Genomic DNA, 24,463 nt, shown 5'->3' on the forward strand with positions numbered 1-24,463 from the left:
CGAACAGATTTCCTTCCGAAATATTTCCCGTAGTTTTAACAGACCTCTTCACCACGACTTCAGACAATCCCCTTTTAATTCGAAAATAAGCCTAAATGGATCAGTGAGATTTCATTTTCAAATTTTAGAGAAAAGAATTCTGTTGTTATCTCGTGTAGAACAAAAGATAGTACTGAAACCGCTTTTTACCTATCGACGAGGGTGGGGAGTTTAGGGGGATGATATAGTTCAGGAAGATTTAGAGGACAGATCGGTCGTTGCTTAGAGACCTGGAAGTAAAAACATAGAAATCTGACTGCCAATTGACTGCCAATAATGGGGGATGGGGGGAGGGGGGGAGGCTCATCAGAATATTAAAACCAAAATTGACCGGACTTCCCCCTCAGCTATAACTGGTCCCTTACGACATAAATCGGTTATTTTGCTGTACGTGATGTAGTCGGCTGTTCTACTCGAGTCGCGTAAGTCATTCCTGACTGTTTAGTTAAAATCCGTCGGTAGGGTTGAGTGGCTTTGGTAGGCTCGTTTGTTGTGAATTTGTGGCGAGGGAATCACCCTACTTACACAATCTAAATGGCTAACACCCACCTGATCTAACTTTAGATCAGTGGGTTCAAGCCGTTTTAAATGATCATCTCAGTCTTCCCAGTAGCTCAAACACATAATTTTTTAAGTGCAGATTTTCTGAAGTAAAGAAAATTTGGTAAAAACCACAATGAAAGAGATGCTTCCTTGCCATTTCAGTATATGTTGGGTAACATGTGCTCTACAATGTATCATTCTAACCAGGACACTCAACTACATTGAAGGAAAAAGAGTTTAATAGTCTATAAAAGCCACTCCACAGTTGAATTGATTACAACAACTTTTACAACGAAGACAGAATTTCTTTTGAGAACTATTTACTGAAATTTATACATCCGTGTTTTAAATATACAAAATAAGATATGGCGTATCTGACAGCGATTTTTCTGAGAATCTTTTTTACAAATGTATATGCAGACATTACCATAGAGATGATAATCCAAAAGGACTAAAAGAAATCATGTTACATTATACCATGTCACTTAAGCAAATCTTTGGAAATTTCCATGGACATTTCTGGATCGATTAGAACGTTAATGAACATTTACATTTTACCATGTCCATAGAAGATCTATGGAAATTTCCATGTACATGTCAAGATCGATTAGAGCTGAACATGTTACATTTTACCATGTTAGTAGAAGGTCTATGGAAATTTCCATGCACATGTCTAGATCGATTACAGATAAATATCTTACATTATACCATGTTAATGGAAGGTCTATGGAAATTTCCATGCACATGTCTAGATCGATTAGAGCTGAACATCTCACATTGTACCATCTTAATGGAAGGTCTATGGAAATTTCCACCATGTCAGGATCAATTATAACCGTACATCTTAAATTTTGCTGTGTTAATGGAAGGTCTATGGAAATTTCCATGCACATGTGTAGATTGATTAGAGCTGAACATCTTACATTATACCATGTTAATGGAAGGTCTACGGAAATCTCCACCATGTCAGGATCAATTATAACCGTACATCTTAAATTTTGCTGTGTTAATGGAAGGTCTATGGAAATTTCCATGCACGTGTCTAGATTGATGAGAGCTGAACATCCTTACACTATACCATCTTAATGGAAGGTCTATGAAAATTTCCATGCACATGTCTCGATCGATTACAGCTGAATATCTTTCATTATACCATGTTAATGGAAGGTCTTATGGAAATTTCCATGCACATGTCTAGATCGATTAGAGCTGAACATCTTACATTATACCATGTTAATGGAAGGTCTATGGAAATTTCCACCATCTCAGGATCAATTATAACTGTACATCTTAAATTTTGCTGTGTTAATGGAAGGTCTATGGAAATTTCCATGCACATGTCTAGATTGATGAGAGCTGAACATCCTTACATTATACCATCTTAATGGAAGGTCTATGAAAATTTCCATGCACATGTCTCGATCAATTACAGCTGAATATCTTACATTATACCATGTTAATGGGAGGTCTATGGAAATTTCCATGCACATGTCAAGATCGATTAGAGCTGAACATGTTACATTTTACCATGTCAGTGGAAGGTCTATGGAAATTTCCATGCACACGTCTAGATCGATTACAGCTGAATATCTTACATTATACCATGTCAATGGAAGGTCTATGGAAATTTCCATGCACATGTCTGGATCGATTAGAGCTGAACATCTCACATTGTACCATGTTAATGGAAGGTCTATGTAAATTTCCATGCACATGTGTAGATCTATTTATAGCTGAATATCTTACATTTACCATGTTAATGGAAGGTCTATGGAAATTTCCATGCACATGCCTAGATCGATTAGAGCTGAACATCTTACATTTTACCATGTTAGTTGAAGGTCTATGAAAATTTTCATGCACGTGTGTGAGTCGATTGCAACTGAATATCTAAGATACGTCATTTTATCATACAGAAGATCTATGGAAATTTCCATGCACATTGTTTGGATCGATCATGACTGAAAAATTCTTTCATTTGAGCCATGTTGCTGGAATATCCATGGAAATTTCCATGCACATTGTGTGAATTGATCATAGCTGAACATCTTAAATCTTGCCATGTCAATGGAAGATGTATGGAAATTTCCATGCACAAGTGTAAATTGATTATAACTGAAAATCTTATATTTTACCATTCTACTGGAAGATCTATGGAAATTTCCATTCACAAGTGTGAGTCGATTATAACTGAAAATCTTATATTTTGACAATCTACTTTCCAAATTCTGACCTGAGCCGTTGATGCTCAAGCTTCTCTGTATCTGGAATAACATAATCTGGGGGGGACATCAACATTTATTTCTGCATCAGCCTGACATAAATAAAGAAAAGCAAGGTTAAAAAACTGTAGCAAAAACGCTTATTCCAGAAATTTAATATTTGAAGGACATGAACCAGACAGTAGAGAATGAAATGACCTCAACAATAAATAAGCTTCTAATTTAAGTAACTTACAGCTGTATACCATCAAGCTGTAACAGAGATCAGTTTGTGATTTTTCTAATAGTACTTGTCATTGTTACTAATATTGTTGTTATTTACAATTATTATTATCATTATTGGTCTTGTATAATGCTAAGAATTAAAATGTAAGATCATCACACTCCATCTGAGCAAAACAGATATCTTCAGTGCATGAACAGAGTATAATTGTTAATGGAAAGTATTGTTGAGATTTTTTGTTTCTGTTTATTCTCCATTGTACAGCAGATATTTCCACTTACTTTCACTACAGTTAACCACTGTTCTCAGTGGATGAGGGTTTACTGGTTTCCAGTTTTCCTTTTTGCCACTCCCCCAGTGAAATGGGCAACATCCCCTCCTTCACAGCAAAAACATGCTCAACCTCGGCAGCCTTTGGAGTTGGGGTGTAACAACTCTCAAAGGAGGTCACAAGCTCTATCAATTAACAAGAGAAAACATTTTAAGATATTGTATCCATCCATATTGTCAGGAGAGGATAAACATCAATCAATTGAAGGCTTAAAATATAACTACACGACTGTCTCAATAGTTATACAAATCTACTCTGCTCCTCTTGAATTTTATATAGATATTTTTTAATACAAATCCATAATTAGTTAACTATAGATTTTCTCTTAGTTAACTAATTAATATATATACCTCTGTAAATAGCTCTTAGTCTTTTTTCTTTTTTAGTGTCCCCAAATTAGTAAGGGATTTTTCCCTAGCTTAGGATGGCTCTTCATGTAATGACAATTTCAATAAAGTTTTACTACTACTACCTCTATTAGTACTGCTGCTGCTACTACTGCTGCTACTGAGGCTGCTACTACTACTACTACTACTACTACTACTACTACTACCACTACTACTACTACTACTACTACTACTACTTCTACTACTACTACTACTACTACTACTACTACTACTACACTGCTACTGCTACTGCTACTGCTACTACTACTGCTACTACTACTACTACTACTACTACTACTACTACTACTACTACTACTACTACTCATTTTCTAAGGTAGAAGTTTACTGATTGCATTCCTCCTAACAGTACCTATAGAGGTTCTTGTGTCCTTCTTTACCAAAAATTCAGAAAGCCTGTAAGACACAATTTAATATGACTAACAATTAACAACAACATTTAGTATTTTGAAGCTGGCAATTAAGCATCCCAGCAGTGAAACTTTGACTGAAATCGGCAGCATTAATAAGATGGTTCTGCGATGTAACTATTCTCAAAGAGAGTTTTCCTCTCAACTGAATTCAATGAAAATGAAACTCTGATTCTTACTTGTTAAACATCTGGTCAGCAGCTTCATGAGTGTGTCCAAATTTAGTTTTACCTATAAAGACAAAAGTTAGATTTGAAGGAATTTTTTGTTCATGAATCACGTTATAAAAGGAATGGTTACTAATTCGTTTTATTTAATTTAGTCTGATTTATGATTTAGACTATATACGAGAAGAAGCTTGTTGGTGCAACTAAAGGACAACATAAGATATACTGTACCTTTCATTTAGTTTGGCGTGCATCCATAGCCCATCAAGTACGATTTCCCTTGTTTGCAGCGAGTTATTACCCAGAAGATTCCCACGTATCATGCACATCTCTGCGAGATCCACGGCTTCTAAGCATTTCTCAGCACATCCAGATTTTGTTGCCTTAAATATACAGAAACCCACAGAATTGATGAATATTTCGTAACTTTGAGTCGATATTAGCCTAAATCTCAGACGGTCTGAATCCAGTTTCTCAAATATCCGTCAAAATCACGAGGGCGCCTTGTATCGTCAGAGAACCAGGCTAAATAATCGCCTTCGTGCCTTCATCTTGAAGTAAAAGACTGTAACTCGTAAACAACAAAACAGCGAACGGCGGAAACAAATCACCCAAGCAGCCTCTTTTCCTCTTTCTACAAAAAACGACCAAGACGTTTACTCTTCCCCACTTCTTCTGCTCTACGTGGCATAGCCAGCAACAAAATAATATCGATTGATTGTTGTTTTTTTTTTTAAAGTCGTTACGCTGTTGGCTGTTTTGGTGTTTACGTCCACTCTGTAATGGCTATTTCGAACCCAGTCTCTCCAATAAACGACACTAATAGTTTATACGTTGCGCTACAGTCGAATTTAATTCAAGGTCGCACAAGCAATTAAATTCGACGATAGCGCGACGTCTAAAACGAATTAAATTCGTCTGGTGAATTAAATTCGTCCTTGACGTTTTATCCGTCTTGGTAAGACGGATAAAATATCGATAACGCGTCTTCAGTTTTAACGTCGCACCGAGAGTCGCGTATAATGAAATGCGTGCATTTTCTTGATGTATTTCAATTTATTTCAAAATGACACCTCTGACCAGAGGCACTGCATTTGGGAAGAGAAATAAATTCAATCCAACTGATTTCGACGCATAAAACCACGCCACGATTTACGTCGACGGAACGACGAATTCGTCTGAATTAAATTCGACCGTAGCGCGACGTATAAACTAGGCCTAAGGAATGCGTTACGATATGTCACTGCGGGAGTTCGTGATACTTCCTATCTAATTACCACAATTATCGCTTTGGATTTTAGAGCCTTTCCTTCTTTCAAAGAAGCAGCATGACACTTCTCGCGATCGCAACCTCCAGGTTTTTTCACTTTTCGAACTTTTCCTACGACAGATACGTCTCTCTTTGTTTACTAGATTAGAAATATCAACTTATCCTTTTTTAATTTGGTTAAGATGACAACTAAGAAGTATGATGAAACATGAAACTTTCTAAATTGCAGACAAAAATTACGTAAACTCGGCCCTTCTGTTACAATTCTTGTTTACAAAAAATTTATCAAAATACATCGAAATGAAAACTGCCTTTTTTATTGATCCTCTAATTTCCCAATAGACGGTAGTTTATAGATTAGGGCGTCAAGATTGTTCCACTATCCTAGTTGCTGTATTATGGATTTATGACGCTCCACTTTGCAGTGCAAATCCAGCTCACTAATACGTGTTCTTCACAATGTTCACAATAAGCCTTTTTTACTTGCTTTGGATGCGCCGCCCAAAGCCCGATTGAATTCCCGGTCTTCCTCTACGTCTAAAGTCGGAAACTTGTCAAATTCTTTCAAAATGGGGCAAAACCTCCTGGACTGATCTTCAACTTTGATAAAATGAAGTTTTAGTTCTCTCATTTTTGCGCGTTTCCGGCGTTGGGTTTTTGAGGTCAGTCCGTTCCTATCTCGTTTTTCACTTTGGATTAGTCGGAAAAATTAACTTTTGGAATACACTGATATCCTTTTTTTTTTTCAGCCACGTCCACGATTTTAGCATCATTTTAAACACTGGAGGAGAAACACTTGGAGGAGCTCTTAATTGCTCCTTGGCTGCGTGAATAGGTATTGAATTGTACGGACGGTATAAGCTGGCAAACAGTTTTCCGGCTATTCATAACGAGATCTGTTACTTTGAGAACATCAAAGAATTCCTCTACTTTTCCCCCTATATCAACTGCAGTGTTTCTGAATTGAGAATTATTATCCTCAAACAGAAAGAAAAACGTTCTGTTTTTGAGGTTAGGGAAGAGCTGATTAGAAATTTACCTTCAAGGTTGCCGCTTTGCGCCTTGTTGCCGCTGAGGCTTTCATTTTCAGAAAGGACCACATTGTCATCGTCCTCACAACCTGCAGCGCTAGAAGTTTCTACTTCTTACTCTTTGGAAGCTGTGTGCTCAGGCGAGAGTGGTGTTTCAGCTCTTGAAGAGTCTAACGATTCGGTAGTCGATCGAGGCCTCCCTTTTCCGTTTGGCAGGCGTGCTTGCTAAGAGATGTTGAAATACCTCCACGGCTGACTCTACTATTCTCGTAGCTCGGCTCTCAAAGCTTTCTTCAGTAACTGATGTTTCTACCAAAGGTTCTTCGGCGAGACTTGAAGGAATCGAGAGTGACAGTGGCTCTTCTGCAACCGAACTAGAGTAATCCATAATATCCATAGCCGTTCATGTATTCCTATTTCAGTTTGAAAAAACTAACAGTTTCCTCAACAGCGTGATGCGGCTGTCGGAAATTTGAAAACTCCTACGTCATCGGGCATACAAAAGAATTTCTTATGGAATGTGCATATTAACCAATAAACAAACGATACGGCTTAAATGATCTCAATTCAAAATGGTGGTCGCACATTCTTTAGCGTTCATGCAGGTCAGCTATTTGACAAGCCAGGCTCATAAAACTCAGTTAGTGAAAAGATATGGCAACAACACGTGGTAGAGGGTCCTCGCTACCTTAGTCGAAAGAAGGAAAAAGGGAAAAGCGGCACTATTCCGACAGAAAGTGGTACTTCACGAAAACAGAAAACGGAGAGGTGCGCCGGCACACTGCATCATTACAATAAATCATCCATTCTAGCGCAGGATGGCATTGATCCTGGGTCTGTTGTTCACATGAAGCCTGCGAGTGAAGATCGAAGGAAACTCAAGGTACGTTTCGTTTCGAGAATTCTGAAAAATTTAAGCTTCAGTCAAAAGAAAAGAGAATTTGCTCTAAGAAAGATCATTTTGAGTTTGTACGAGATAAGGATCATTTCCTATCGTGCAATAGAAAAATAAGTTTGGAGGAAAAAATATTCTTGTGTCTTAGATTAGCTGCATTTGATTTGGCTTCCAAAAAGGTCCGCACTGAGTAAACTTGGCCTGTCTATGGCAATGGATTTCCCTCCTTTCGGCGTTTAGCTTACTCTGACCATTCACTCTCAATTTTTACTACCTTTTACATGAAATTTCCCACACAAATTTAAAGCATTTCGCAATGCGAGCACAATAGCAATCAATCTGTAACACTTTTCAAAAATGCCGCAAGAAAGTTCCGCTTCTGGTTTCCGTTTCCGCCAAACGTGTTTGGACGGAGCCGGCGATGCCACATTTTCAATCGAATTTACTTTTCACACCAATGTAATTCGTAAAAGATACGGTAAAATGGTTTTATGATATTTCAAACGGCATTCATTGTCTCTTAGGTAAAATAAACCTCGGAAAAAGTCTTCTCCCGGACGTTTCAAGTTGTTCTTAAATCCCACCGACGACCTCAATAAACTGTTGTACCGAGAATTTTCTGACATTTCAAGATTTGGAAAACAAGTCAGAAAATTACTAGAAGTAGAATTGTTCCCACGTCAAGTTCTGACAAACGACCTGCAAATAGTTCCTCTACCAGTGGCTGCGAGGAAAATCAAGGCAAAAAAACGGTGAGGTGAGAATGAGTCAAACACTATTTCCGTACAACCAAGTGAACCATTTTCTTTTGATGCTGAGACCTTGTCGATTACGATGTTTACGACGACAAACGTAAACGTAAGAGCCAGTGTCATTATTGTTGGCACACATCGAAAAGTGCCACAAATTGGTTTGTGGCTGAGAATGAGGTGGACCTCATGCAGCACATCATAAAGCTTTTCGTGCCTCCAAGAGGGATTGTATTATTGTTTGGAGACTCGTATACTCTAGGTAAGACACAATTATACAAATAAAATGTACTTAAGCTGCACATTTTACAGACATTGACTCCTTTATTTTCTATTTGCTAAAAGAAGTGAGACAAAATTGCTGACTTGCAGTAACCGGCAGTCAAACCATCTGTAAACAATGCCAATACCTGCAAAAAGTAATAACTTGTTTATCCCTTATTTTTATGTGTTTCAGTGAGTTTCTGCCTCAAACTGACGGTTCAAAGGAACGTGAACTTATTATCCGTATATAAGGACGAGAAGCCTGTTTCTGGTTTTAGGAAAGAAGCTGTCACGCTGAGCCGTTCAGCATGCAAGCCGTGATCAGGGTCCAAAGATAACGACGAGTGGAGAATTTGTTTAGCAAAACATGAAACAGATACTATTTTGAATATTCGAATGAGTATTACATGAAAATTTCCATAAACTTGTTTTGAAAAGGAATTTCGGACACTATAGATATGTCACTATAAAATTCCATACACCCATTTTGGGCCAAGAAAGTTTGAAATTATTATTAGTTTTTGCGTGTGAAAGGGTATTACATGGATATTTCCACGTACCGGTACCGCTTTGGTCAGGACTGTTTGATACTGTTTGTATACGAGGATAAATATTTCATGGAAATTTCCATAGATCATTTTGGTGAGGCACTATCCGGCACAATGAAATCGTATAAGAATTGCATGAAAATTTCCTTGTACCTGTTTAAATTGGTTCTGAATGGTTGATACTGTTTGTATACGTAAATGAGTATTACATGGAAATTTCTATGTACCTGTTTTGATTAAGAATGTTTGATACTGTTTTGTATACGCGAGTAAGTATTACATGTACATGGAAAATTCCATGGACCTGTTTAATGGCCAAAGGTGTTTAAAATTATTTTTTTTACGCGCAAATGGGTATTACATAGAAATTTCCATGTACCCGTTCAATTTTGTTTAACAATGATTGATAATGTTAAGTATACGTGAATGAGTATTACATGGAAATTTCCATTGCCTTTTTGTGTGGCACAATTGTATTGAAATCATAAATACTGCTGACAAGTTTTCTTCTCTGAAAAATAAATGGAATTTTAAATGGTTTACTTAACCATTCGAGGGATATATGTGCTGCTGTTTGGGCGAGTTATCCTAATATTAGGGTACCGTTCACCACTGATAACTGGAAAAGTAGACGCCAACATGCTCATTTTTTACTGTTTAGTAACAAGTTGAAAGAAACCGATTAAAATGTTTTGAAATTAACTGAAACAAATATAAATTGTGATGGCCGATTGAGTCACTGAAATTGTTGATTGAGCCGTAAGTCTTAATTCATAGACAGCCGCTCGGTGATGTTGGCGATTCTTTGCTTTAACCTTAGTAACTATACCATGGCAAAGTTTGATTTTTTTCCAAATTTCTTACTTCAGAAAATCTGTACTTAAAAAATTACGTGTTCTCATTAAATATGCATAAACATTTCGACCATGCAATCAAATCTCTCACTCATCGGTGAACAAGCCAAGGTGATCGCTGCGAAATGCGTCGGTTAAAGCCCGTCTTCCTTGATGTGAAGAATATTGGGCGCGATGGAAAGAAAACCACTGTATCGATTCCGCTGAGAGTGAATCTTGGTAAGCAGCCTCATAAGAGTACGGAGGAAAATAGTCAGGACACCAACAGTCCAGTAGAATAAGATGTCCCTCTTGACGATCTCGAAAAGCAGGAACTCTCAACTCAACAGCAAAATCGTGTTTTGAGTATCTCTGCTAGCTGGGAAAAGGTACGGGAAAAGTTGCTGAAATCGTACATTGAAGAACAGCATCTTCCAGACAATACTAACTGTGTAAACTGTCAAAAGAGTATCGCTACAACACGATGTCAATACTGTGGCCCTCGCCAGTACTTCTGTGTTGAATGTGCACGAGCTCTACATGTCAATCGAAACAACTTTCATGTACTTGAGCAATGGAAGGTGTGTATGAATATTTTGGGGCCGGTTGTCTTCTAGCTACTTTTAGTGTAACATATCTGGTTAAACTGTACTTTTATCTACTTCTTACTTTCTTTATTTTAATAGGATGGGGTATTTTCTCCTTTGTATGCAGATGAGGCAACTGTTAGCTATGGCCATACGTGCAGAGCCGCAACAGTAAAGCTGTTCAGACTTCTGGATGCCTCAGGTCAGTTCATTTCATTTATAGCCGTTAGAAAATACTAGAATGGTTTTAAAACGAAGCGTTCTTTTTCAATTTCATCTGCTCCTTTGTCACATTTTCCTGCCGCTTGCCTAAAATCAAGAACGCTGATAATAATGATGCAATATTTAAATTCTCTCAATATGTCAGGGCCCATGATTGGCTGTCCAATAATTTCTAAGTATTGGACCGGGTAATGTCCTGAATGATTCCCCATGCAATTAAGTTTTGTAATGATATGGCTTGCCATTAAGTCCAAAGAGAAACAATAAACTTGGCTTGCATCTATCTGTAAGAGCCTTTTCTGTCATGCTGGGAGAATATTGGCCCTTGGAATTTTCTGTACAGACCTCGCTGCACTTGGTTGTACTTTCAAGACCTCGGGCCAATAATCTCCAAGTATGGCCCTCGCGGTTGGTTAAGGTGTCTACATGGCCCTCAACAAAGTAAGAGGTATGTAAAGCTGCATGTAGTGTTTTTTTTTTTTTTTTTTTTCGTTTTGTTTACTTAACTTCATAAATTGTTCATTTATTTTTTTTTATGAATGTCAGGAAATCATCACCTCAAATATGTACAAGTGTGTGATTGCGAGCCGCATGCTGTCACACTCTTGAAATGTCAGTTCTGGCCAGGGTCACCAGCAAATCCCACCACGGGATTCAGCTTCAAACTGATGGAGTTTGTGGAGAAGGTCTTTCTTCATTGTCAAGTGTCCTTGCTAAACATCACAGAAGTGATCACAGAACTCAATCCTCAGCTACAATCAACACCTGTCGGTTTGCTTGCAAAGAGTCTTTTTCAGACATATGACCAGACTCTTTTTAATTGATTGATTTTTGTTGGACGGTATGTTTTTTTTAGGTGAGCTCAATTTACAGTATCCTTAATTCAGAATGCTTTGAAGAATTCAGGTATGTGTGGTTATAGGTTGTGAGTATCAAAGCTGCTAATTTGTGGACGTACAAGGTCTACTAAGGTATTATTGATATTAGAATTAATATAATTATTACTACTATTATTATTGTTGTTGTTCTTGTTATATTATTATTATTATTAATTGATATTATTATTAGTAGTAGTAGTAGTAGTAATAGTAATAGTAATAGTAGAGGCAGTCACAATATGATTTACAAGTGCTTCTTTATATAATTATTATATTTCTTTATTTATTATCTAGTTGTCCAGCTTAAATATATAGATGTCAAACTCATGCTTTGCGTTTGTTGCTTTTGTGTTCATATGATTCAAAGATACATTGACTGTTTGTTTTAAGTTGAAGATTCCATTTACATTAATTTACAAGACATATTTCTTGCTGTACATGTACATCTACTGACTTGCTCTAAGAAAATAATTAGTCCTAATTGACATTTTGTTCTTTTCACGTGAAGGTATTTCATGCATCAGTACAAGCATTGTATAAACTACAATGGAAATTTGGTACAATGGAGCTTGGTGTCCTATATGTCCAAGGGTAACTATACATTGTAATTTGTTCTGAATAGTAGCTTGCACTTGAGGAACATTATTATGGCATTCATTTTGGGGCACACAAAATGCACTCATCTTTACACTAGTGCTGTAGTTCTGCAGTATTAATTTTAAGTTGTTGTTGCTGTTCTGTTTTATATCTATTTTTCTCCTTTCCCCTCTCTTTTGAATAGTATGATGATGTACTCATTGAAAGCATGGATGGGTGCTTTGGATTGTGTAGAAAAAAGGGCAAAGGGCATGATTTAGGAACACCCAAACATGGAACACTCCTATGTGCAGACCAGGATGATGTTGACAATTTTGTCAACAGTTATGGCAAAGCTGGAGGAGACATGGAACAGGTCTGTATATAAGATGATGCAATGCTCAGATGTTAATCTGAGAACTGTATGATTTTCCTTTTGGCCCTTTGAATTCAAGATTCTCTGTTTTTGTCCCTTTTTTGTCACAGAACTGCAGTAAGTTCCATGCTGGAGAGGTTCTTTCAGCTTTAAGATCAAAAGGCAAAAACAAACTCTTTGACGAGAAAGGTGTCTTTGGGCAAGTATGCAGACATGACTTTCCTGAAGGATTCCTTAACATAAAGCATTGTGAAAGGTATGGAGTATAATTATGTAAATACATTTTACCTAATGTTGTGCTCAATCCTACACGTATTGTCTGTTAGAGAATTACATGATAGATCCATGATTATTATGAATTTGCCAAGCTGACAATTAGCACACTTGTATATACAATGCAGGAGCATCCTATGATTCTTTACACCAATAGCATCACCCTTGTATAACTTTGTTATTAATTTGAATGTCATATTATAGGAAATATATTAAATTTGTCTTAGATTTTGTGTAAAAAGATATAAAAGAAAAAAATTGGTTATTGATTCACCTTTTCAATAATCTTTTCTCTCTAGAGAATATCATACTCTGTTTATGAGCTTAAGAGACTTAGAAGTCTTAATGAGAGCACCAGAAGCAGAGTAATCATCATGTATGACATCGCTTGTCTATTAGCACACCATTTGAAGGTAAGTAAATTTTTTGAATATGACTGTGCAGGAGGCCAAATGGTAGTTCTAAAGTGGTATTTAATTTTGTAGAACTTTCCAAAGTATTTTCTATTAAATTTGGGATGAAATAAAACAATTTATTGGAACAGTCTGGAATTATGTGAATTGTGGAAATTAAATGAAGATGTAATTGTCAGAGTTATGAAATGAATTTTGAGCAGTTGGCTCAATCAAATAAAACTTCATTTTTGCAGCTCACGTTAGTCCATTGCCTGTTTCATCACTTCCTCTCGTGGGTACTGGCTTGCTCCCAACATATGGCGGTTCATAGCTCAGTGGATAGAGCATTGTAATGACAATGTCATGAGCTGAAATCCCAACGGGGCCAGATTCCTTTCTTCTTTGTGTTTGGTTAAATTCCCATTATTGCTTACATTTAAATTGCATGAATATCTGTGAGGATCACATCTTAACTTCAGAATAGTTTGTTACTTCTTACACAATTTTCATTGACATGATTATATTTGTTAGTGTTCATCTCAGGAAAGCCTCTTGGAAGGTGTTGATGTTGCCATACCCATATTCCATTGCTATGGGTACAAGGCATCATGCCAGGTTAGTAATTATATATCAGTTTAACGGTAAATGGCCTGGTGACAATGTGAAGAAATGTGTGGCAATACCACGACATTGGTTAAATACAGTTGTTACTGCCGTTATGCGTAATGTCATGAATTCATTAGCTAGATCCCGAGAGGCGCTGCGAGTTAAAAAAAAATACATGTGCTCGATCGAGGTGGGGAATCGTTTCAACGCCCGTTTAACGTCATCGTTTATATTATAAGGACACAAACGTAAGTTTTTTTTGGTTTTGTTTCTTGTTTGTCTAGCCTTTTTCCGTATTTATAGTTGTAATTTCCTTTGTTTTCCTTTAGTTTTCGAAACCGTACAACGTTCATTCAAGATTGTAGAGTTCATTTCATAATTACAAGTACGCGTGTTCAAGTTTGTGTTGTGGTACCGTTCTATGCGTGCACATTTCGTTTCGAAAAGTTTAACCCTCATCGCATACTGGTTTACTGGAACTTATCCTACGTTTATTTGCAATGTTGGGCGAGTTGTTCGCCACTCATCGCTAATTTAAAGCGACCACCGAAGGATTAATTAGTGCCTAGTCCACCATGAACGAGGAACCTGCCGCTGAGGGCGCTGGGCCTGGGTTTCCTCCGAACGAAAGCTGTCCCGATACTCGTGTAAGGAAATTAACTGAAAAGGGTCAAAAAGAGAAATTAAGGCGACTGAAAAACGATCAAACTGCCAAAACGACTGCTGTGTCAAAACAAAGGAATGCTCTTACAAACTTAAAGGAAGATGAGAACAATCTCCATTTAGTGAAATCAGAGGTTATTGTATTGAACACGTTATTCAAAGAGTATCAAGAAGCACGTGACCTTTATTATTGCCAGTTGACCTCCGAACAGAATCAAGAAAGGGAACTTGATCGCTATGAAAGTAAGGAGAAGTCCTTTTTGGAATTTAGGAAACAGGTTATGGAATGGATGAATGTAGCAGAACGTCGCTTAACAGAAGAACTTGATCTGCTCTTAGAAGTAAAATCAGCTTCATCCAAATCGTCCCGTGTTAGCACCCGTTCGAAGAAGTCTTCAGCCAGTTCAACGTCATCTGCACGAGCAAAGGAGAAACTTAAGCTAGCCGAATTACGAGCTGAAAAACAAATGCTAGAAAGCAAACAACCTCTACGAGCAGCAGATGAAACCTTGAAAATGGAAACTGAAACAGCGAAAGCCCAGGCCAGAGAAAGGGTTTATGCCGATTTGGAAGAAAATGATGGTAACCTAGAAAATAAGGATGGTATTGTTCCCTGTCTCCAGCAAAGTGAACCTAAATTCATGGCTTCAACGCCTGTCGCTCATCTTAACACTGCTGCCCCAGAGTTTCATTCAAACAGTCTAGCTGGCGAGATATCGCCTCCGGCTAACAACGGGACCACTGATGTACCACAAGGAATTATCGCTGCAGCTGATGATCCCTATCGACTGGAACCCCATGAAAGGTCTTTCAAAGAAGTGATGGCCATGCAGCGACAGCAAAATGAGCAAATGATTGCAACCCATCCGCAACTTGCTGCAGCAATGACTCTGCCTCAACCTGAAGTGCACAAGTTTAAAGGAGACCCCATAGAATATGGAACCTTTATCATCGCATTCAAGGCAAGGATAGAGTCCAGAACTTTCAGGGCGGCAGATTGCTTATACTATCTGGAACAACATCTTGAAAGAGAACCACGAGAACTTATTGGAGGCTGTCTGCATATGGACCCTTCTGAAGGATATAAGGAGGCTAGGAGGTTACTGGAGAAGGAATATGGGGATCCCTTTAAGGTTTCAATGGCCTATGTGAACAAAGCTCTCGGATGGTCCCCAGTTCGGCCAGATGACGCATCAGGGCTAAAACGTTTATCGCTTTTCTTGATTAAGTGTAAAAATGCTATGATGAGCGTGTCTCATATGAATGAGTTAAATCACCCTACGAACCTGCAGACCATTGCAAAAAAGCTTCCCTCGCATCTCCAGTCAAGATGGCGTGATCGCGCTGCGAAATTGAAAGAGAACGGAAGGATAGTGAGCTTTAAGGATCTCGCTGATTTTGTGGTATCAGCAGCCGAATCAGCGAACGACCCTGTATTTGGCGTGCAGGCTTTAAGTAGTAGCCAGGAAAGGCGCAGAGATAACAGTGGGAGAGATGGCAAGAAGAAGCCCTCGTCAGCAACTAAAACAAGCAACAGTTTTGCCACCGGTATCACAACTCCCGTCGTAGAGGCTGTAAACCATGCGAACCGAAACAATGCTGGTGGCAAGAAAAAGTTGTGCCCCTTCTGCAGCAAGAACCATGACCTGGATGATTGTGCGGAATTCCTCAAAAAGACCATGGATGAAAGGAAGAAATTTCTTTACGAAAGAAAATTATGCTTTGCCTGTTACGAATCTGATCATGAATCCAAAGGTTGTGTAAAGAGACGCATCTGCAAGAAGTGCAAGAAACGGCACCCAACAGCATTGCACATTGATGGTTTCACAATGAATAGAGAGAGCGTCAGTAACAAACCCCAAGCGACGGAAGTTCAGTCTATAGCGGTTAGCAATAGGCGCATTGATGTCTCTGAACCTGTACAGGACGCACCAAGTTGCAAAGAGTCCGTAGTGCTACATGCCATACTCCCAGTTAAAGTTAAACAGAAGGGCAGTAACAATTCAGTTGTCACGTACGCGTTTTACGATAATGGTAGTGGCGGCTGTTTTGCAACCGAAAATATCAGGAGACGATTAGGAATAGACGGTGTCAAGGTTATGCTACAACTCACCACCATGCATGGACAGAGTCAAATGGAAAGCATCATTCTGGACGATCTTATCGTTACAAGCCTAGATGATGAGAATCCCATTGAGTTGCCTCGCTCATACACAAGAGATGAAATCCCAGCAGAACATCATCAAATTCCCACGCCCAGTCTCATAAATCAGTGGTCAAACCTTTCCGAGGTTGCGAAGAAAATCCCTGAGCTTGAGCCTCACTTGGAGATTGGACTACTCATTGGCAGCAATTGCCCGCCCACCTTAGAAGCTGTACCTTGTCGAAGCGATGGCCCATTTGCCCTCCGTCTACGCCATGGTTGGACAGTCTGTGGACCTCTCCATATCCGAACTGATCATGACAAGGACAAAATAATCGCGAACCGAATTACAGTGAGAGAAGTGGAAGCGCCGAAGGAAATCATTGCTCCAACGTCATTGCTCAGAATGTTGCAGATGGACTTCAACGATCACACCGTAAGCAAAGCACCGGACGAGTGTGGGCCTTCTCAAGAAGACAGAAAGTTTTTAACTATGGTTGAAAGGGAGACGAAAGTTGTCGACGGCCACTACCAAGTTCCTCTTCCATTGCGACATAGCGATATTATCATGCCCAACAATAAGGAGCAAGCTATCAAAAGAGCAAACTGGCAGAAGAAAAAGATGTTGAGAGATTCTAAATACCGCTCTGATTACGTTTCCTTCGTAAACGATGTCATCGCCAAAGGGTATGCACAAAGAGTTCCAAATGAGTTGCTGATGCCGAACACAGGCAAGGTGTGGTATTTACCCCACCATGGGGTCTATCGCCCGAAAAAAACAGAAAAAATACGCGTCGTATTCGACTGTAGTTCAAAGTTTCAGGGCGTGTCGCTCAATGACTGTCTGATGCAAGGTCCAGATATGACAAACTCCCTAGTAGGCGTGCTAACCAGATTTCGTGAAGACCCCGTAGCCTTCATGGGGGATGTGGAATCCATGTTCCACCAGGTTACAGTTCCTCCTGAACTGTATGATTACCTTCGTTTCTTATGGTGGCCAGATGGCAATCTGGAAGCCGAGCTACAAGAGTATCGGATGGTTGTACATTTATTTGGAGCGGCCTCGTCGCCAAGTGTCGCTAACTTTGCCCTTAAGCGAACCGCAAGGGATAACGAAGATAAGTACGTTACCTTGGTTGCTGACACGCTGCGAAATAACTTTTATGTGGACGATTGTCTACGATCCGTAAGCTCGGAAGGTTAAGCAGTCGAGCTGATTGAAGGTCTTCGGCAATCCTGTAAGAAAGGTGGATTCCGCCTCACCAAATACACTTCCAATAGTCGTGCAGTTTTAGAGTCTATACCAGAGGATGAGCGATCGAAAGAAGTCAGATCAATAACTCTTGACCGTGACAACCTCCCTATCGAGCGTGCCTTAGGGATACAGTGGTGCGTACAATCAGATTGTTTTGGATTTTGAATCGTCATTAACAGCAAACCGTTTACAAGACGAGGAGTCATGTCCACCATCTCATCAATCTTTGATCCCCTGGGCTTCATCGCTCCTTTCACACTTCTAGCAAAGAAGCTGTTACAGGATCTCTGGCGCAATGAAGATCTCGACTGGGATGACGACATTCCGGAAGACTGCCGCAGTAAATGGCTAAGATGGTGTGGAGAGCTTCCGTTACTAGAGCAATTTCACATTGATCGGTGTCACAAGCCGCCGCGTTTTGGCCCAGTTGTCTCCAGACAGCTCCATTTGTTCTCCGATGCAAGCACGGTGGGGTATGGATTCGTTGCCTACCTACGTCTAATGGATGACATGGATCGCATACATTTTTCTTTTTTAATGGGGAAGGCTCGTCTTGCACCTATTAAGACCGTAACAGTCCCACGCTTAGAATTAACTGCAGCAACCGTGTCTGTTCGCGTGGGACAAATCCTGTATGAAGACCTTGAGGTTAAGCCTGAGTCTATCATCTATCACACCGACTCGACGACGGTCCTCCGCTACATAAGAAACGAGCGGAAGAGGTTTCAGATATTCGTGGCAAATCGTGTGCAATTGATCAGGGACTTCACTAGTCCTATGCAGTGGAAATACGTGGACACCAGTAGCAATCCGGCAGATGATGCCTCAAGAGAGCTTTCCGCCGCTGGACTTCTGCACCAGCAACGCTGGTAAAATGGTCCACACTTCTTATGGAAATCAGAAAAAGACTGACCGCAGCAGCCCTTTCCAGTCGGTGAGGTCCCAGATGACGACCCTGAGGTCAGAAAAGTTGCTTCCGCCGGTACCATGGTAATGGAAGCCACGGCTACGTCAGTTAACAAGCTAATAGAATACCACTCGAGTTGGTATCGCCTGAGATTGTCAGTGGCCGCATTCCTTAGAATCAAGGCTGTATTGCGAAAACGGAAGGAGATTAGAGGCCAGGGTTCTCTCGAGATAGATTCAGACCATGGCCAAGCAAGGTCGGGCGTGAAGTCACTACAAGCTGAGAAGGTAGTGGGTGACTGCTGCGCACCGCTCTCAGTTCAAGAGTTTGAAGAGGCCGAGATGGCCATCCTTCGCTTTGTACAGTCGCAGTCCTTCAGTAGAGAGTTTGACGCTCTCAGCCAAGTCAGTGACAAAGACGGTGGAGACGAACGGGGTCGGGCAAAGCAAAAGAAAATGGTGCTGAAGAAAGCAAGTTCCCTAACTCGACTGGATCCCTACATTCATGAAGGCCTCCTTCGTGTTGGTGGCCGCCTTAGCCGCGCTGACGATCTTCCAGAAGAAACGAAACACCCCATCATCTTACCTCGCAAGAGTCACGTTACGAACTTGATTATCAAACGCCTGCACGAACGCCTAGCACACGCAGGCCGCGGTCACACACTTGCTAAATTGAGGGAGAAGTACTGGGTCAGCGGTGCCAATGCTGCTGTTCGTCACCTAATCGCAAATTGTGTTACTTGTCGCCGTAATCGTGCCCCTGTCGCTGAACAGAAAATGACTGACTTGCCTAAAGACCGAGTGACTCCAGCCCCGCCATCTACGTATACTGGCGTGGATTACTTCGGTCCGTACATGATCAAAGGAGGTCGAAAGGAACTCAAACGGTACGGATGCCTTTTCACATGTTTAGCAAGCAGAGAAGTGCATATTGAGACCGCCAATTCTCTCCAAACAGATTCATTTATCCAGGCTCTGAGGCGATTTATTGCTCGTCGTGGGCCTATCCGAGAGATCCTGAGCGACAACGGAACAAATTTTGTAGGCGCCAAGACAGAGTTGCAGCAAGCAGTTTATGAAATGGACAATGAGCAAATCAGAAGCAGGTTGCATCAAGAGGGTACGGATTGGATTTTCAACCCACCGAGTGGCAGCCACATGGGCGGCATTTGAGCGGCAGATTCGCACTACCCGCAAAGTACTCACTGTTCTACTCCATGAGCATGGCTGCCGTCTGGATGACGAATCCTTTAGAACTCTACTATGTGAAGTTGAAGCTATCATTAACTCGAGACCGCTAACATTCGCTTCGAGTGATCCCGATGATCTCAACCCACTAAGTCCCAGCAATCTCCTGACGATCAAAACCAGCGTTGTACTTCCCCCAGCAGGAGTTTTTCAACGTGCAGATGTCTATATGAGGCGGCGCTGGCGGAGAGTGCAGTATCTGGCAAACTTATTTTGGACGCGTTGGAAGAGAGAATATCTCCCAACTCTCCAACCTCGTTCGAAGTGGAACAGTCCAAAACGGAATCTAGCTGTCGGAGACGTTGTCCTGTTGAAAGACGACAACTGCCCGAGGAGTGTTTGACCAATGGGACGAGTCATTAGCGCGGAATCAGACAAGAAGGGGTTGGTACGCACGGTTCATTCGAAGACCCAAACCTCCCAACTACGCAGACCAGTTGACAAGGTTGTCCTCTTGCTAGCTAAGGAAGAACAATCGTGCCTCGATAATGAACAATGAAACAGGAAGCTCGTAAAGGCTGAACCTTCATGGAATATTCATAGTCCCTATTTTCTTTAAGCGGATTGTGTGATGGACTAGACTCGTTAGCTTTAGCAAAGGACATGACAAGTTATTTTTCATGATTATTACTTTATTTTGTAGCTAAGAACTTTCCATGTTAAGCATCGCTTAAGGGGTCAGGAATGTTACTGCCGTTATGCGTGATGTCACGCACTCATTAGCTAGATCCCGAGAGGCGCTGCGAGTTAAAAAAAAATACATGTGCTCGATCGAAGTGGGGAATCGTTTCAACGCCCGTTTAACGTCATCGTTTATATTATAAGGACACAAACGTAAGTTTTTTTTGGTTTTGTTTCTTGTTTGTCTAGCCTTTTTCCGTATTTATAGTTGTAATTTCCTTTGTTTTCCTTTAGTTTTCGAAACCGTACAACGTTCATTCAAGATTGTAAAGTCCATTTCATAATTACAAGTACGCGTGTTCAAGTTTGTGTTGTCGTACCGTTTCATGCGTGCACAACAGTTGTAATTATAATAAACATCCCACGCTTACCAATGGGTGAGCAGTGTGGGATCAGAAATCTGACAGCAGTTTCCAAAATCAAACGCAAATGATCTCCAAGGGTCAGCTTAGCAAGCAAGGTAAAATATTTCAGCACATGTACATGTTCCTTTTAAAAGAGTGGCCACCCTACATAAACCTATCAGCTTCGGAAAAGACCACCGGCCAGTGAGCCTTTACTTGAGGTTAATTTTACCTAAATTGAAAATTATAATTTTTGAGTATATAGCATGCAGTGTAGGTGGTTTTAGTGGTTGTTATCTTTTGAGTGTTTGTTTTACTGGAAAGTTGGGGCGAGAATTCAATGCGGGAGGAGGTCTCACGCCTACTGGCTTGGTAAACATATTTTTGCTCTAACTCTCCACTGTTTTCCTAATTCAAGATGGTGCTTTGAACACTCAATTTGGAAATATTCATTCACACTGCTAAAATCTGCCTGCACTGCAGGCTAGTACATGTATTGGCTAACTATCTCATGCAAGGTCCATGCCCTATTGATTCTTAGGTTTATCTTCAATGTGATTGTCTGTAGATCCAATACAGTCCAAGAAGGATCAAGGGAACTGGATTGACAGACGGTGAAGGGGTGGAAAGGTTATGGTCCTTTCTGCGTAGGTTTTCCTCTGTCACTAAAGAAATGAGTGCTCAGAAGAGGACAGATGTTTAGACTGATGGGCTTCTTCACTATGCCCAACATTTGTATCACAAATTTGGTATGGTCAATTTTATTGAAGACATAACTTCCACGTTTCTGTAGGTTTTGCTGAAAAGTAAAAGATATATCAACTATTGACCAGAACTTTAGCTGGACAGCTTTATCTAACCTGTGTTTTCTGTCGTATAAGTTGCAATTCTTCATTTTTTCAATAAGGACGTGTGTTAAGATGTAAGTCGAGGTTGATTACTCTCATAAGCACACATTAAACTGATTCCTTTCAATGTTCACAGGTCTTACTCTAAAAGCAAAGTTTGCTAGGGCAGAAACTCTTCTACATGATGTAAGTGCAAAGTTTGAGGAACTCACTGAAAAACTTCCAGGTATACATTTTAAACTTTTTCTTTTTAATCATTGCATTGAAAAACAGCACAATGACTTACATGCATGCGTTTCTGCTGGATTATTGCAATACAGTTTGTATTTACCTGTACTAGGTTGTGATGATGATGTGATACAAGAGTGGCAAAAGGAAGAAGTGGAAGCGCTGAAACCAAAAGAACTCGGTAGTTTTATTCCTCAGCATTTATTAAAAATCAGTAGGGAAAACAGTTTTTTTTGTATTCATTAATATATTATTAATCTGTCACAGGATTAACATTGCAGTGGGACGAATCATATGTCAGCTCGCTCCTTATGTCTAAAAAACTCAGGTAAATAGTGTGGAAGTACCTGACCTACCAAATTCATGATTTACATTATAGCGAGTATACCTGAGCTTTTCGAAAGTGATTAATGTTGTAAAAGGCGAAATTCCTACCCAACCAATCGTTGTGGTAGACTACGTGAAACTAATCTTTTAGTTGATTCATGGCATTAGCTATAATCCTTTGTGACTTCGGCTTGAATAGTGCTGTTTTGTAGAGCTTTCTTCGGTCAAACTCAGTCTGGTCAAGTCAGGTAAAAAACTAGTCAGCTCAGTGGTACTTAATAAATATACTTTGGAGCCAACTTTGTTGCTGTTATTCATTGCTGCAAGGATAGTCAACAGCCGTAAGTAGATCCCGGCCTTCCTGCAGCCAGCGAGTGCCCCCTGGAAAACCTTTTCCCAGAAGAAGTTTATCGTGTTGTCCCCCGTCCGTCCGTTTATTTGTGAAGGCAAAAACCCGTTTTCACAATAATATAACAAACGTATTCGTACTTCCCTTTCTTTCCGCCTTAGCTGATATAATTACTAAGTATTAAACTGAACATATCTTGTACTTATCTCTACCCACTTAAATTTTTTTTTCAGAAATGAATTGAGCTATGTACAAGATGAAGATGAAGGGAAGGTAAAAGATGTTGAAAAGAAAATCAAACGGTAAGTCATAAAGATGCAAATTTCTTCCTTGCAACAACGACTGGAATAATCAGGTTCTGCAGATAGAATATTAGGGGTGCCAAATTAAAGAAAAATAATAATTCTCTCTAACTTGCATTTATTGTACATAGGAACGAGAAGGCCATAGTAACCATGGAAAAGAAGCAACACATCAAAGAAAGAAGGTCCGACTTGTCCCGTGTGTTTGTAACCGTAAAGTCACGCCTCTTCGAGAAGAGAAAGAGCGAACTCCTGTTGAAGTTACATTGTATGGCATCCGAAAGATGTTTCTTGGTGGAATTGAAGCGAAAATATGCTGGTAATAAACTGAAGAAATTCCTATGTAAAATATTTAGTAGCATGTGTATTTTGGTGATCATGGTCTGCAGTAATTCCTTCGTTATGTTACTGCGTATGTTGTATTTAACTGCGAGGCTAGGCATTGTACTGCGATTATTTGAGAAGGGGTATGAGGGCTAAATTTTCCCAGTTCCCAAGTCTTACACATTTACATTTTTCCGTCTTATCCATAAAACTGCTACTGCATTGCGTCTTTAGTTATTGTGAACTTTTTAATTTTCAGATGGCCGAGCAATTGCCATAAAGCTCGCAAATCAGATCGACAAAGTCGTGGAGTCCATCCACAAAACTTTGTCTGAGGTAAATGGGTATCTTCCTAATGATGTACCCCAAATTCTTTATGACGATGCTGAGGATCCAAGGAGAAGCATTTACTCTGAAGTCCAAGAGGAAGGGGACACCGTTCCTGCTCTTGTTAGGAGGCAGATAATTGACCTTTTCTGCTTTACACAACAGGTGTCAGGAGGAGCTTGAGCTGTTGAAAGAGGAAATGAATCGCCTTGTCTCTTTTCTCCAAAACGAAATCAGGCTTATAGACGAATCAGTGGAAGCGCTTCTGCCTCACACTGATAACCCTGTTAATGCAGGAATAATAGCCTGCCTTAAAAAGAAAAGGATGATTCACTGTAATCACATTTCCTCGCTGCTGCTTTTGTGGGGTGGTATCTTGGATTCCCCTCGGCCTATTGATCATGTTGAGGTAGCAAAAACGTATGCTCATTGGAATGGTATTGACCATCTTCCAGATGACGAGAAATCAGACGAATCGATGATGGAGGAAGATGTGGACGATGAGGCCTTTGTGTTGTAACTATCATCAGACAGCGAATTATCTGATGACGAATAAAGCTCATTTTGTCTCTGGTGCTTGCCAAAACCATACAGAAACAGCCGTTGTTTTGTTTATGTGCGAGCGCTAATAGCGGGTAAACTTCTCGGAAAACCCAATAAATATCAATTTATTTTA

General features: G+C 39.9%; 2 long non-coding RNA genes and 1 pseudogene across 4 annotated transcripts; 2 read left to right on the plus strand and 1 right to left on the minus strand.

Moving 5' to 3' along the window:
- Nucleotides 1-803: 803 nt before the first annotated feature.
- Nucleotides 804-4,995, minus strand: LOC148729093 (uncharacterized). The gene is made up of 5 exons (XR_015988766.1): nucleotides 4,571-4,995; nucleotides 4,352-4,403; nucleotides 4,115-4,158; nucleotides 3,309-3,483; nucleotides 804-2,896 (listed from the first exon to the last, which is right to left on the minus strand). It is a non-coding gene; the product is annotated as an uncharacterized LOC148729093 (long non-coding RNA).
- Nucleotides 4,996-8,208: 3,213 nt separating this feature from the next.
- On the plus strand, nucleotides 8,209-9,589 carry LOC148729094 (uncharacterized). 2 transcript variants are annotated; one of them, XR_015988838.1, is made up of 2 exons: nucleotides 8,209-8,292; nucleotides 8,742-9,589. It is a non-coding gene; the product is annotated as an uncharacterized LOC148729094 (long non-coding RNA). The 2 variants fall into 2 exon arrangements; XR_015988837.1 differs by having other exon boundaries at nucleotides 8,215-8,546.
- Nucleotides 9,590-10,033: 444 nt separating this feature from the next.
- LOC148729095 (uncharacterized) lies at nucleotides 10,034-24,463 on the plus strand (annotated as a pseudogene). The gene is made up of 16 exons (XR_015988801.1): nucleotides 10,034-10,510; nucleotides 10,616-10,718; nucleotides 11,285-11,505; nucleotides 11,595-11,644; nucleotides 12,125-12,207; nucleotides 12,398-12,568; nucleotides 12,679-12,824; nucleotides 13,143-13,254; nucleotides 13,768-13,851; nucleotides 21,651-21,831; nucleotides 22,067-22,156; nucleotides 22,271-22,339; nucleotides 22,426-22,486; nucleotides 23,068-23,136; nucleotides 23,268-23,455; nucleotides 23,720-24,463. The product of XR_015988801.1 is annotated as an uncharacterized LOC148729095 (transcript).

This window comes from Stylophora pistillata, chromosome 6, assembly GCF_964205215.1.
Source record: "Stylophora pistillata chromosome 6, jaStyPist1.2, whole genome shotgun sequence".
Classification (NCBI taxonomy): domain Eukaryota; kingdom Metazoa; phylum Cnidaria; class Anthozoa; order Scleractinia; family Pocilloporidae; genus Stylophora; species Stylophora pistillata.